The 15,516-nt window shown below is 41.8% G+C and overlaps 1 protein-coding gene across 6 annotated transcripts in view; it reads right to left on the bottom strand.

Moving 5' to 3' along the window:
• OSBPL6 (oxysterol binding protein like 6) overlaps positions 1–15,516 on the bottom strand; it is a 197,019-nt gene that overhangs the window by 107,135 nt on the left and 74,368 nt on the right. The window lies entirely within an intron of this gene.

Raw genomic sequence — 15,516 nt, 5'->3', positions numbered from 1 at the left:
CTCCCTGGTCGTGAAATGTGGCGGCAGTTGTTCCCTCAAGCCTCTCCAGCAGGCCAGTCTCTTCCCACGGTGGCTTAGAAACTACTCCCTGGGGCCGGAGAGTGTGTGTGTTGGTGGTAGTGTTGGGGGTGGGATGGAGACAACTGTACTTCAGCAACAATAAAAAACAAAAAATTTTAAAAAGTACTCCCTAGATTTGATTACTTTTCAAACTTACTCTTTCATTCTGTTTTAGTTTTCTTCTTTTTACTTATGGAGAAAAAAAGTAGATATATAAACATATCCTGAAAGATTATGACTTAATAAAAGTGCAAAATATCTATGTCTACCCAACATCCTATGCTGTGAATGCTCTTTTAAGCACCATTTTTCTGCAAAAAAACAAGTGTGTTTTTTCTAGACCCCCTTCCACCACTACAGATCTTTAAAAAAATCTCTACTATATAATAAGACAAGTCCACGCACCTTGTAGGTCCCTAAATAAAATCTAACTGACGACTATGACGATGACATAGAAGAAGTAAGGTTAGGGTCTACCACGACTAGTTTTGTATGCTCAGCATTAGATCTGTTTAATTTCTGCAAACACTACTCAATCTATGCTCTTTAATCCCATCTACTTATAGGCAGAACAAATATGAGTGGTCAGCTATTGAAACTCTCCTACCTACCCTTTTCCTTTTTCTTTCCTGTAATGCACTCTGCCAAGTTTTAGAAAAACTGAGAATACTAACAAAGGAAAATAAAAGAAAAATGTGGCAGAGTCCCCTGTGCTAAAATGCAGTTCTTTTTTCTGACTTCTACCCCCATCAATTCTCCATAACTTCGTACCATCTGATAATGGTAAGTGAGAAGGTGAAGGAGAGAGGACCGCAGGGTAAGACCAAGGCTTCCTTTCGGTCTCCATTTCCCCCAGTCCAGCAGCAGAGGAGAGGGAGAGGGCAGGGTGAATACAACTACCCATGCCTAAGGGATTCCCTCTCCTTCCCCCATCACACACACTGCGTGTCCTGTCTTCAGCCTATGTAACCACACACTGGCCCAAGAAGCAATTTTCCACTTCAGTCGTCCCTTTCCCCATACTCTTTGCCTACACACCTTCAAAGTCCAGCTTAAAACCACACCTCTCAGTTCCTTCCTGGATCTTCCCTGCTAGAATAAGGCAGCTGCTCATGGCACCTGGCACTTTGGTCAGTTCTCCTGGTGTGAGGTGGTCCTGGTCACACATGTTTCTTACACCTCTTATCTCCCCTACCAGACTGTGCGGCCCCTGGGAGCCAGGGACCTCCCTGCACACAGTATGTTTGAGCTAAAAAAAATTAATTTACAAGGCTTCTATTTATACCTACTTTGTAAGAAATGAATCTATTATTGTCCATTTTGCACAGAAGTATGTGTTTTAAATATTTTATTTATTTATTTTTAGAGAGAGGGGAAAGGAGGGAGAAAGGAGGAGAGGAACAATGATCAGTTGCCTCTCGAATGCCACCAACCAGGGACCTAGCATGTGACCCAGGCATGTGCCCTGACTGAGAATCAAACCGGCAACCTTTCATTTTGTAGGAAGATGCTCAACCCACTGAGCCACACCGGTCAGGGCCAAGAGTATGCATTTTTACACAGTATGTATGCAATGCCACAGAATAAGGGTTTTGGCTTGTTCTGAGACTATAATTACCATTCATATGGACCTTCTGTGCAACTTTTAGAAAGACATATAGTAGAGTGCCTTCTAGAGCCTTTAGCGGGGCTGACTACTCCACATAAAAAATTACCACGCTGTCAGTACATGGTTCAGATATAAGCCATCATCCCTGAGAGTTACTGAAGCCAGAAATATTAGGAATATTCATTTTAATTCATCTTGAAACACTTGATTAGGGCAGAAAGATTTACGTCATCACATTCAAATTCCAAATTTCCAGGTGACTAATATATTGTTTTATTTAAAAACCAGGAAGTTAACCAAGTGGCAACTAAACTTTATTTCAATGAAGACACTGTACAGGGTCTTGCTTCACCTTGCATGTAAACCGTGGGCAGGGCAGAAGTCCAAAGGTACTAAGCTCATAAAGTCCAAGTCTGGTGACACCTTGTGACAACACACACTGAAGATAACTTCTCAAAGCGCTCATTAAGAAATAAACTCAGGGGACAAAAGAGGTTGTTTCCTCTTAAAACTATAACCAAAACTGATGCTTGAACAAACATTATACCTGGTTTTTATCAACACACAAAAAGAATCATGTTCTAATTTAACGACATCCTTTGCAGAATAAAAAGGCCCCCGACACCCTCCTTCCAAGCTATTAATAAATTAAAAGTTGTAAAGGTTGGAAAGGTCGATTCGAACAAAGTCTTCTGTATCAACCAGTACTCCAGGAGGAATATCTGCAAAACATCATCAGGGGAGTTCAGTGATTTGGCAACGGCTCCTTCTGAATGGCTCATTCAGGAAGCAAATGATCCTTCGCAACAGAATCTTTCCTGTAAGTTGCATGACTCATCCTCCCACAGCCTGAATTTTGCCATTGTACAGCATGTTCTTGTCCAGCACACTCCCCACACATTCTCCTTGTTTCTTATTCAAGCCTCTCAGAGCACATGTCGCATCTACTAAACACTAAACTGTCCTGTGTAGCTACTAAGTTAATGCATAGAATGCAAAACGTACACAAGATAAAGTAAACTCCACCATTCTGAAAAACACTAAAGGAAAGATTCTTAAAGTGGTAAGGACAGTAAAGACAACCAGAATAACCAGAGGAGTGGTATACAAAGTTAGCGGTCTATACAGCAAAGTCCATTTCACAACAAAAATAAGAGACAAGACATTTCTGACTATTTTCTATGTTATGTGGCCCCTGCCTTTGATTCAATGCCAACTGCATTTCCATGAAGGATGGGTCTTAACTTAGGGTTAAACACCCTAAATTGCTTTCCCAGAAAACTAGTCCAAGACATGGTATAAGACACCTTTCAACAATATTTTGTTTACTTTGCCTACTGTATCTACTAAGTACCTTGGTGAAAAGGTTATGACTTTGCTTTTTTTTCCCACCGGCAGCTATGTTTAGACGAGAAATTTCCTTTTCTCTTTCTCCTGTGACGATCCCAAATACACTGAGTTTCTACAGTGTGTCTAAGTCCTGGGAGAACACAGTTTTAGTGCTGCAGCCCGCGAGAGTTCCTGAAAACAGGCTGTGCTGCGCAGCTTCCTGAAGATGAAAACCACCAACTCTGGCCACTTTCACCCAGCGACCGCTTGCGGCATTCTTGTCAACCCCTGATTTTTAGCCTGGAAATGTATCTAATCTCATTAGTGCTACCAGATATCAAAAACTTCACTGGGCACAATAACAGAGTTTTCATATCTGCCATTAAGTATTGATTTTTCCACTCAACAATAAGTCAGTTATATACAAGCATTTAAGCCAGACACCAAAGAAGATAGAGTCAAACCTCAGTTCTCCAATGTCTCCAATCTTGAACAATTTGGTTCTCGACCAAGTTGTTCAGGGGGGGAAAAAAGGTGTCAGCTGTCAAACAAAACTTCAGTTCTCGACCCAACAACCCTTTCATGCTGATATCTGTATGACCAGTCACCTACAGGTTCAGTTTTTGAACAAACCGTGTCTTGAACAGCCTCTGGAATGAATTAAGTTGGAAAACCGAGGCTCCATTGTACAGAAATGTAATAACCAATAAAACCAAAGCTCTTCCCTTCATTTTTTGTTGATTGCTTTTTATATTTAGAATTCAGCCATAGATAATAGTAAAAAAAAATCACAAATAATCTTGTAAAGGTACAAAAGCAGAAAATGTGCTATGGATAGTTAGGGCGTGAGAATATTAATTCTAGCTTGAAGTTTTCGAGTTGGGTAGGAAGCAGATCAGAGGAAGTTGCTCGAAAGAGAAGGCATTTGAAAAGTGAGTAGATTCAGGCAAGAAATAAAAAACAGAAATGGATAAGGGAGATTTCAAACAGTGAGGAAAAGTAAATGAAAATCAAGAGACAGGAAAGTGCAGATTGCAGTTACAGCATCCAGAGTCTAGGATACAAAAATGGCGAGCGGGAGAAAGAAGGGCAGAAAGGAGGTTGGGAAGAGTGTGGAAGGTCTCAAATGCTGGTGAGAGACCATATTTCACTGAGCGACCTGTGGAGAACAGGGGTGACATTTTGAGCAAGGGAGTCACGTGGTTATGCTTCAGGAAGGCAGAACAAATTGGAAGAGAACCTGGAAGAGAACCTGGAGGCAAGAAAGGACCTCAGAAGACATTAGCAGCTCCAAAGAGGGGTGGGGCAGAGCAGCCACTTGGGCGAGTGGGCATCCGGAAGGGACAAGAGAAGATCTTATATTTGACAGGGCAGGATGTGATGTTATCTGCCCTCACATACTTCTTATCAAAATAAAGGGAAATAAAGCACATCCATTTTTTCAGAAACACGACTGAAACAATATAAAATATGGTCCACATGCTAATAAACTAAAATAATTTACTCAACATAAAACATATTTTTCTTAATCTGTTATATTTCTATGATCTCGGCCAATTTTCCCTTATGTTTTGGTATGTATCTGACTTGGTTCACTTGATGCATATTTCTCTGAAGGTAGGGAAAGTGTTTTATTTCTCTAAATCCCCAAGGCCAAGCACAAAAAGAAGACATGACACCTATTTAACATTCAAAGAAATTTTTTCCCAAATTAAACAGTTTTGTTAATACTGACAAAAATTCAGATGACTGATTATACAGGTAAGAATTCTGCTTACGGAATTCTTAAAGGAGTAATAATTAAGTTTACTATTTCCTTAACAACTTTGTTTTATATCCAAAGAACAAATATTTCAGGAACCACTTATTACTCAGTTGAATAAAATTTTATTTAAAATTTGATTGGAAGAAGAACACCATTAGCTCCAAGGGACTGGAGCCTTGTGTAGGACACACCTTAACCATCTGAAAGTGGTATGCTATCGAGCAAGAGTCAGAAAACTTTTTTCTGTGAAGGTCCAGTTGAGCAAATATTTTAGGTCTTGTGGGCCATGCAGTCTACCAAGTGATGCAACTACTGAGCTCCGCTATTGTAGCAGGAAAGCAGCCATACTCAATAAGTAAATGAATGAGTATGGCTGTGTTCCAATAAGACTTTATTTACAGCCCTGGCCGGGTGGCTCAGTTGATTGGAACTTCATCAAGTACACCAAAAGTTTACAGGTTCAATTCCCAGTCAGGGCACTTAGCTAGACTGTGGGTTCAATCCCTGGTAAGGTGCATATGGGAGGCAACTGATCAATGTTACTCTCTCACATCAACGTTTCTTTCTTTCTTTCTCTCTCTTTCTCGCTCCCCCCTCCCTCCCTTCCTCTCACTCTAAAATCAGTAAACATATTCTCGGATGAGGATTTTAAAAAGACTTTATTTATTAAAGACTGGTGGCCACATGTGGCCCTTGGACTCTGGTTTGCTGAGCCCGGCCCTAACAGACAGCCCCGCTGTGGCAAGTTGGTGTGATTTCATTACTCCTCACTCCTCAATGTGCATAACTCAGATGAAGTGAGAAAAAAAAATGCTCTCAGAAAACGGGCCCCAATGAAAATCTCCACTGCTAGTGGAGTGATACAGGAGAAAACAAAAAGAAATGAAGTTCTAAGGAAGTGATAGATTCAAGGACATGAGAAAAGTTTTGGGTAAATTAAAAAGGGAATGTAGAGTTTGGGATGTCTTGGATCACCGCTAGGAGAGTCCAACATATATCCAAAGTGGAAATATGAAAATGTGCCTCATAAAACCATTTTCAGGAAGTACGTTAACTAATGCCCAAAATGCTCATTAATTGGGAGAAGGCTTCAAAGGAAACTTAAATTAAGTAATAACATATTTAAGAAGTGCATGCATCTTTACAGAATATTCATGTAAGAAAAAGCCAGAGAACTTGGAAATTTATAAAAGTCTCAGATCATACTTTCTTCATGAACTGATGATCACACTGTATTGACCAGAAAGGGCAGGGGGGGAAGTAAGTAATATTATCGTCAAAGCTTTCAATCCACATTTAAATCCATAAACGAGTTATGACAAAAACTATCTTAACTCAATTATATCAACTTAATAATGCTACCACTAATTTACCATTGCAAGTGACTTCCTAGCTCTGCAGCCCTCTGCGAGGTACTTGACGTCTCTGTGCCGCAGGTTCCTCGTGTAAAAGGCAGCTCTTTCATGGAGGCGTCTGCGAACTGAGCAAGTTAATGCACAAAAAGTGTGCAGAACAGTCCCAGCCCACAGGAAGCACTCAAATGCATCACGTTGCTGCTGCTCCCCAGTCTTTTCTCCCTGCCGGCTTTACGGAATATTCTTCCTTTGCCCTTTTAAGCTTTTCTCCTTCTAGGTTTCCCCAGGGTGGCCCTGTCTCACTCTGAGGGTTTCAACCTACCATTTGCTAGAGACTGCTAAATCCCTCTTTCCAATTCTAACTTCTTTTTCAGACTACATTTCCAACTGCCTACTGGACATTTTTACTGGAATATATCATGGGCACCTAAAACCGAGAGTCTAAAAATCAAGCCCATTATCGTTCTACCCTTGCCTCTTTCCTCTCCTTGTCTCCTGAGTTAATGACTTCGTTATCTATCCTTAAACCAAGCTAGAAACCACAATTTCTTTGAACCACTCCATTTGCAGCCTTCCTATTCAACTCACTCCAAGTCCTCTCACTTCTATCTCCCAGCTCTCTTTCCTAGACATCGCTCCCTTTTTGCCATCTCAGCTACCTCTGGCTCAGAGTGTTGATATCTGCCCCCTGATTTCTCGGCTTCCAATCATTCTCTTGTCTAAGCCATCTTTCACGATCATCAGAGTCATCTTTCTTAAAGCATATATTCAATTGTGTTACTCTCTATTCTCAATTATTCTCTACTGCTTGGAGGAAAAGAGACTAGGACCTATCAGTAAGCTTCAGAGCCCCTGGGAACTCTCTGAAATTGGATACAACAAAGTTGTGCGTGTCCTTAATCAAAATCAGTCGAGGAACGCGGAGAGGACAATTTTAAAACCGCGCAGCAGGGTACAATCCGCACTCCTAACTTGCACCTCAGTCACTCCTGTCTTCCACCCCGTTTCAGAAACAGCGCACTTCACGTTTCCTTCAAACAAGCGCACTGAGTGCCGTTTCGCCTCTCTGAGCCTTTTCAGGTGCTGTTCCTTCTGGCTGGACGCTCTTTTCTGCCTGTCGACCACTTGAGAGCCCTTTAAATCCTGGCTCAGGCCCCAAATGCCGGCCCCGTGAAGCCTTACCCAAATGTACAACTGTGTGTGGAGGACAAAAGATGCCAAATAGATTTCTGGTTTCTGCACATACGCCATAACAATGCCCTGAAATTTCTTAAACTCAAAGCTTCATACTCTTCAAAATAAATAGCCTTAAATATTTAGACACATACTGTGTTTACGTAGGTCTAGGGACATCCTAATTGGTGTCCCTGAATTTTAATGAGGTCAAGAGTAAAGGCCCTGCAGCCTGAACGCCTGAGTTGGAGTCCTGGCTCAGCCAGTCATCAGCAATGGGGCTCTAGGCAAGTTACGTAGCTCCTCAGTTTCATGATCTGTAAAGATGGAGATAGTAACAGTAGTACCTTCTAGGATGATTTTGAGGATTAAACAAATTTATAAGTATAGCACTTAAAACTATGTAAGTGCTTGCTATTGTTATTATTATTTATTGAAGTCAAAGGCCAGGACTAGAGGTTCCAAGAGATAATCACAAAGCAAAACTATTTGACCCTGCCACATAAGCCGCAAGCTTTAGTTAAATGAGTTAATAAGCCAGAGAATATTAACAAAGATGGTCCTTTGCACTTTTGTTTTTATAAATTTATAAGTGTTTCAAGCCTATCTAATAAAATTCAGATTTTTCTCCTATTAGCCTCCAATAGCTAAAAATATCAGCTCAGATTATTTCCAAGGCACACCACACGGTACTTTAAAAAATTCCTTTGCCCTGACCCGTGTGGCTCAGTCAGTTGGGCACTGTCTCACAAGTCAAGAGGTCTCCGGTTCGATTCCCAGTCAGGGCTCGTGCCTGGGTTGTAGGTTCAGTCCCTAGTCAGGGAGCATACCGAGAGGCAACCAACTGTTGTTACTCGCTCACATCAATGTTTCTCTCCCTTTCTTTCTCCCTCACTTCCCCTCTTTCTAAAAATAAATAAATAAAACCTTAAAAAAATTCCTTTGAATAGAAAAAACCCAGAGAGATGCCTGGGAGGAAAAAAAATCAATGAGCCACCTCTCTGCCACCAATTACTCAATATGGAGGGAAAATGCTAAACAGGAAATTGGGAAGGCAGATAAAGATGCTTAATGACTCAACGTTCAAACAAAACAGCTTGTTTGCCAGAGAAATGGAGTCAGAGGCATTTTAGCACCACCCACCTAGTAAAAAAAAAAAAACCCCACAAAAACCAAACAACTGTGAAATATAGACCCTAACATCACTGAACCTAAGGAGGAGTCAGAATAATGATGTAATGAGGTAGCTGACTTTCATCTGAGTGACAGGATTATGTGCCAGATTTGGCAACGGCTCAGTGGAAAATCTGCAGCCAAAACAATGGCCATTCTGACTACAAATACTGCAGTTATATAACAGTATTATCTGTTCTGCAGCAAACTGCCAAAACGATAACTTTACTCTTTATTGAAAAACATACTTAATAATCATATCTCAGGTTAAAACACTCGAGATAATACTTAAAATAAAAGAAAGAGAATAAAGCCCAAATTCCTTATCCTGTATTAAAGGTCCTCCATAATCTAACCCCAATTAGCTTTCCAACTTTATATTTTATGATAGGCTTCTTGAAATCTTCTACCAAACAACTTCTTACTTTTCTCCCAAACATACTCACTCTTCCACCCTGTGTGTTTCCTCTAATGAGAACACTCTTCCCATTACATCTCCAAAGTCAAGACCCCATCCTTCCTTGAAGACCCTGTGTGATGACATGGAGACCTTTCCTATGGCTCAGCGAGAACTAATTCTCCAGGTTCTTCCATAACCCTCACTCAGCACCTCTTAGACTTTCCTCAGTCCATTTTGATCAGAGATTTTGACACACGTGTCTTTTCTTCCCAAGACTGGACTGTCTTTGAAAGCAACACCCATACCAGCTCCATCTTTGTGAGCCCAACTGCTGCACCACGGGCAGATCCGCACATGGCAGGTCTCACACTTTTTGCTCAAGTACACAGGACGTATGCGAAAGTGTGCTGAAGCTCACTGCTGACCAATCATCGCAACCAAATGGACAGGAACACGCACTCAGGCAACAAAACCTGGGTTCTTGTGGAGCAAGTTGAAAGATGAGAATTTTCATGCTACCCCCAGGGCAAGGAAACCGTCACTTACATTTACCATCCAGTGACTTGGCAACAACTGCTAACAGCAATGCGTTAAAAGCTTCCCTCCCATTCATGTAACTGATAATATGCTTCCAACTTAGAGAAATCATAAGATAGTTGGTCCTGCTTCCCCAACTACAGACTCAACCCACTCTCACCTCTGGCCTTTGGACAAAAAACTCCCAAGATCTGTGTACATAGCGATCATTTCAACCACCATGTCTACTATGCCTTAAACTCTACATATCCAAGGACCAAAAAGCAAAAATCAGAGAATATGATTTATACCAGAGCCCACAAATGCCAAGAGAGGGAAAGATTAACCAAAGAACCCCTAAACCCTAGCATTCTGATACTGCTTGGGCAGAAGCTCACCCCTCCTAATAGGCCATGTGGATGGTGCTAATTGAAATGCTTCCTGGATCACAAAGGACAGGCTGCCTTCACTCAGGGGCACAGCTCCAGGGCTGTGCTGATCAGTGTGTTCTCCCCAGACCACTGGACAGCTGCCCACGGTTTGTAGTCCCATGTTCACAGATGGCATTTCTCTGCCCACTCAGCTCACAAACTGTTACATAAATGCGTTTTAATATGTACTCCTCAACGTAACTAATTTTCTTATAGCCGAAGTCCTAAACCCAGATGAAAGAACACTCTTATAGGAATGTCGTGACTCAGTGCTGTGCTAATGGGAAATTTGCTGTTGAGTGCTCTACTTGCTAGGCTTTTATATCAATGACAATTGGAACATTCAGTCTCCAATATCACATTGCTGGTGTCTCTTGGATTACTGGCACGGCAACTGAATCCCTTCCCAGGGAGCAGGGGACTCACTGTTTTAACTTACCCACCTTTAAAATATCTGTGTTCTCTTAAAGTACAAACATGCCTGCCACATGCAAATTAAGGTCAAAATAATGTTAAAAATTTCTTAAACTAAATTAAGGTAAACATTTTTTGTGGTACCACCCTAAATTACACATTGCTTTGAAATGATAAAATAGACCCTAAATAAGTATACGGTTTGTAAAATACGTATCTTTTTCACACGTGGCTTAACTGCATAACTCTGACCTAATAATAAGAATCTCTTTTTGTTGGTCTCTTTTATTTCCTATGCTCCTCGGATGGAATTATTTCAAACTGCCCCATTTCTTAGGCCTCTGCTGTGTCCATTCAGCTAGATTTCTATTTGGTTTCCACAGTGACGTACTTGTTTGCTCATCAGACCACCAAAAACTCTGACAACTAAATCAGGCCTATTAGCACTCTCATGACGAAAGCTTCCTGTGTTTACACGGTATTGGCAGTAAAACTGACATGAATTATAAAATGTTGAGACAGTGAACAATGCCATCCATTACAATTCAAAATTGTTCTTCTGGAAATTTAATTTGATACCCTACACTGATTAAAGTTTGAATAGGGAAGACAGGGTAGACTATGCTATCACATAAGGGCAATTTCCTTGAACTTGAGTGCTTCCTTTGCACAAGCAGAAGCCTATGGTATCGTGAAAAGAGCACAGGCTACGGAGTTAAACAGGCTTGGTTCAAATCCCAGCACTGAGGTTTTCTAGGTAGGAAACTCCGGGCAGTTCACGCAGCCTATCTGACCGCCAATTCCCTCATCTGGAAGATGGGGATCTGGGCTAATAAACCCAGTTCAAGATGCTTTGGAGACCACCTAGTACAACACATACTACACGACAGGTGCTCAGGTGGTAATTACGTGTAAAGGTTTTTTAACTCACAGGCTTCTGGACTTCAGAATTATTCCTTAGCTATTGCTGCACATACAGTGTATGTAAATTTACAGGCATCGCTGAATAATATGATCGGCTGCCAACGTACAGGGTTTCTAATGCAGATTAACTAATGTTAGGCTTAACTTTTTCTTTTTAAAAACTGAGGAGTATAGGTTATTCTAACACCTCTACACATCATACTTTCTTCAAACTACAAATTTGCCATCCCAGGGAGAAATTACATGCAAAAACTGTTGAAATGTTCATGTCAAGTAGCCAGCTTTTGTGAGGCTCATATAAAGACCATAAATTTAAAAGTTCAAACATCAAAACTATACATCTGAAACAAATACAAAATAATACTGAATGTAAACTGTAATTGAAAAATAAAGTCTTTTTTAAAAAAGCACCCAAACTCACAGGCAGCTGCTGTGCTGTGAGTGGCTAAGAGCTCAGAGTTCGGAGACTCCTGCTCCCTCGCGCCCTAGCTGTGAGACTGGGAGAGTTTCGCCTTCCCTCTGCTCCTTGGTTTCCTTACCTGAGAAATGGGGCTACGGAGAGTGCCCATTTCATAGGGTGGTAATGAGAACTGAACAAGAATACCTGGTATGCAGGAGGCATCCCTATGTCAGCTTTTATTGCTGTTAAATCAGCTATGCCCATGTTTCCAGACTGAATTATTCATGGACATGCCTTGTGATTCTCCCTGTTCATTCTCTTCCCCACAAAAAGAAAGTAAGAGATTTTCTTTAATAATGGAGCCAAATGAAGAATTTTTTGAAAAGCATCCACTGCCTGCTTCCTGTCCTACTTGGCGTGGACCTAAGCCCGCCCCCAACCCTGCTGTAGGGCCCTATCGCAAGTCCCCTCACAGTGCTGTCCACACACCTCCTCTCAGGGAGTGGGGGGAAGCTCCGGTCACTAGCCTATCCCCGAACCAGCCACTGTGTTCTTACAGGCCTTGCCCAACACCCTGAATTCTATTCATCAGCAACAGTAGGATAAGAGATCTTGGCACAGAGCAGGCTCTCAGTAAGGTTTGCGGAATGAATGACATCGTGAAACTGGCAAGGGATAAAGCTGGAAGCCTTGATATCTGGGAGGGTTGGAACTCAGTAATTGTTCACCACTGTGCTCTGCTCTCAGACCTGACTCCCCTCCTAAACTACAGGCTTGTCTCAGGATCCACTCAAATGCTGCCTCAATGCCTGTGTCGTGCCTGGCCCAGTGGGATCAGAGTCTAGAAGGAGGTACAATGTTAACATTGGGAAAAACTCATTTCCTCCCCCTTGGTTTTAATGACCAAGGTCTTCTACATAGGAATGAACTTTACTGACAACTATAAAACAATTTAGAATCCATATTTAAATTCTCTTTTATTGCTGGTGGGAGAGAAAATTGGTATAACCACTTTGAAAAAACAATGTCTGCTAAATGAAATAGTATCTGCTAAAGGTAATAACATGCTGCAATCCAGTAATTCCACTCTTGGATATATGCCCAAGAGAAGTGAGGGCTATGTCCACCGAAAGATAAGTCTGACTTCCAGCCAAGGTGAAGGTGTAGGTAAACACTGCTCGCCTCTTTGCATAACTGTATCAAAATTACAGCTAAACTATAGAACCACCATCATTCAGAAGCATCAGAAATAGAGCTGAATGAAGTCCTACAACTACAGAATTAAAGAAGAAACCACATCCATCCAGACTGGTAGGAGGGGTGGAGATGTGGAACGGGCTGATCCCACACCCATGTGTGGTGGATAAAGATCAGGAGGGAAATCTAAGGAGCAAAGGGTCTCAGCCCCCCACCAGGCACCGCAGCCTAGGGTTCCAGTGCCAGGGAGAGAAGTCTAGCTGCAAAAGCCAGCAGGGATTGAGGCTGTGGAATACTGAAACTTCTGGAGCCCCTGGCAGTTCCTCTTAAAGGACCCGCACACAGACTTACTCGGACTCACTCCCTATGAAATCCAACACAGGGCAGCAGATTGAAAGGCATCAGAGGCACATGGGGAGGAAATGAATCGTTCGTCATAAGGGTGAGAGCTTTGGGCACCTTTCTCCCAGACACTAGTGCTATCAGAGGTCACTGTTCCTTTTCTGAGCCCTCCCCCTATAGAGCCACAGAGCTGACAGACAGGTGCCATATCTGAGACTCTATCAACCTGGCCCACACTGTTTGCCGCACTCTGGTGATTCCCTAAGGCCCTGACCCACCCTACTTTCGTGCCCACCCAAGCTGTTTCCAGTGGCTTTTACATACGAATGGCTTGTCTTGGCCCATGCTTCAGACTTTCCTAAATTCTCTCAAACAAGCAGCATCTAGCTTCAATAAGACCTGTAACTCTTGATATTTTTCCCCAGGCCCACCCAGCACTAGTAGCAGCTGGCCTTGGTTCACAGCTTGGCCTCGCCAGGACAAGGAGCAGCCATCTGCAGGTTGCTTTGTAGTTTATGCTGTGTGACCCTGGACAGAACAGAGTCAATGGCTGACCTTGGACATGACAATAGCAACCAAGGCTCCACTTCAACAGGAGGTTGTACACAGCCCGCATAGTTGGTGCACCTTGAGTACCCAGCTTGGGTGGTGCCACTGGATGCGCCACTGGACCCTATAGGACAACTACTACGTTAGACCACTCTACCAAGACTGGGACATGTAGCATCTCTACCTAATACATAGAAACAAACACAGGGAGGCTGACAAAATGAGGAAAGAAACATCGCACAAGTGAAAGAACAGAAAAAGAACTAAACAAAATGGAGACAAGTAAGTTACTAGATACAGAGTTCAAAACCCTGGTTATAAGGATGCTCAAGGAACTTAGTGAGAACCTCAACAGTATAAAAAAGATCCAGTCAGAAATGAAGGATACGCTAATTAAAATAAAGAACAATTTACAAGGAATCAACAGTAGACTGGATGAAGCCAAGATTCAAATCAGTGATATGGAACATAAGGAAGCAAAAAACCCCAATTTGAACAACAAGAAAAAAGAATCCCCAAAACATGAGAATAGTGTAAGGAGCCTCTGGGACAACTTCAAGCACACCAACATTCGTGTATGGGTGTGTGGAAAAGACAGAGAGAAAGAAATTGGAAATCTATTTGAAAAATAATGAGAAAAAACTTCCTTAATTTGGTAAAAGAAATAGACATACACGTCCAGGAAGCACAGAGAGTCCCAAACAGGATAAACCCAAAAAGGCCCACACCAAGATACATCATAATTAAAATGTCAAATGTTAAAGACAGACAGAGAATCTTAAAAGCAGCAAGAGGAAAGAGATTAGTTACCTACAAGGGAGCCCCCATAAGACTGTCAGATGACTTCTCAAAAGAAACCTTGCAGGTCAGAAGGGATTAGCAAGAAATATTCAAAGCCCTATAACCAAGATTACTCTACCCAGCAAAGCTATCATTCAGAATGGAAGGACAGATAAAAATCTTCTCAGAGAAGAAAAAGCTAAAGGAGTTCATCATCACCAAATCAGTATTACATGAAATGTTTAAGGGTCTTCTTTAAGAAGCAGATCAAAAATATGACAATAAAATGGCAATAAATACATAGCTATCAACAATTGAATCTAAAAAACAAAATAAACAAAAGAGCAGAACCAAAACAGAACCACAGACACAGAGAATGTTTTGATGGTAGCCAGATGGGACAGGGATTGGGGTTGAGCAAAAAAGGTGAAGGGTTTAAAAGGTACAAATTTGTAGTTACAGAATAGTCATGGTGACGTAAACTACAGCATAGGAAGTGAGGTGCCAAAGAACATGTATGCATGACCCATGGACATGGACAACAGTGTGGGGACTGCCTGAAGGAGTGGGGGTGGGGGCTGGATGGAGGAGAGCAGAGGGGGAAAAATTAGGACAACTGTAATAGCATAATCAATAAAGTTGTTAAAAAAAGACAAATCTGAGCTTGTTCATAGCAGCTTTATTCACAATAGCCCCAAACTTGAAATAACCCAAATGCTCATAAAAAGCAATACATGGAAATGAAAAAGAATTAACTACTGATGCATGCAAGAGAAACATGGATGAATCTCAACACAGGGACACTGTATAACTGTACTTGTCTGAAGTGCAAAGACGGGCTGAATTAGAGTACGGTGACGGCAGTCAGGACGGGGCTACTGCTGGGCGGCACAAACTGGGAGAGGCGTGAGAGAACCTTCCAGCGCACTGGACATGCTCTGGATCTTCATCCGAACATGGTTCTGTGCACAGAGAAGAGCCATGTACTTTACTGTACGTTTCACCTTTTTATCAAACAGGCAAAAAGGACAGCCCATATTTACTTTAAAACAATTAGTGTTTCCAAAATTGGGAACAAACTGACAGCAACCAGAGGGGA

Source organism: Desmodus rotundus, chromosome 2 (genome assembly GCF_022682495.2).
Source record: "Desmodus rotundus isolate HL8 chromosome 2, HLdesRot8A.1, whole genome shotgun sequence".
In the NCBI taxonomy this organism is placed as follows: Eukaryota; Metazoa; Chordata; class Mammalia; order Chiroptera; family Phyllostomidae; genus Desmodus; species Desmodus rotundus.
The sequence above is the reverse complement of the archived record's forward strand: the minus strand, read 5'-3'. Positions and strand labels throughout refer to the sequence as shown.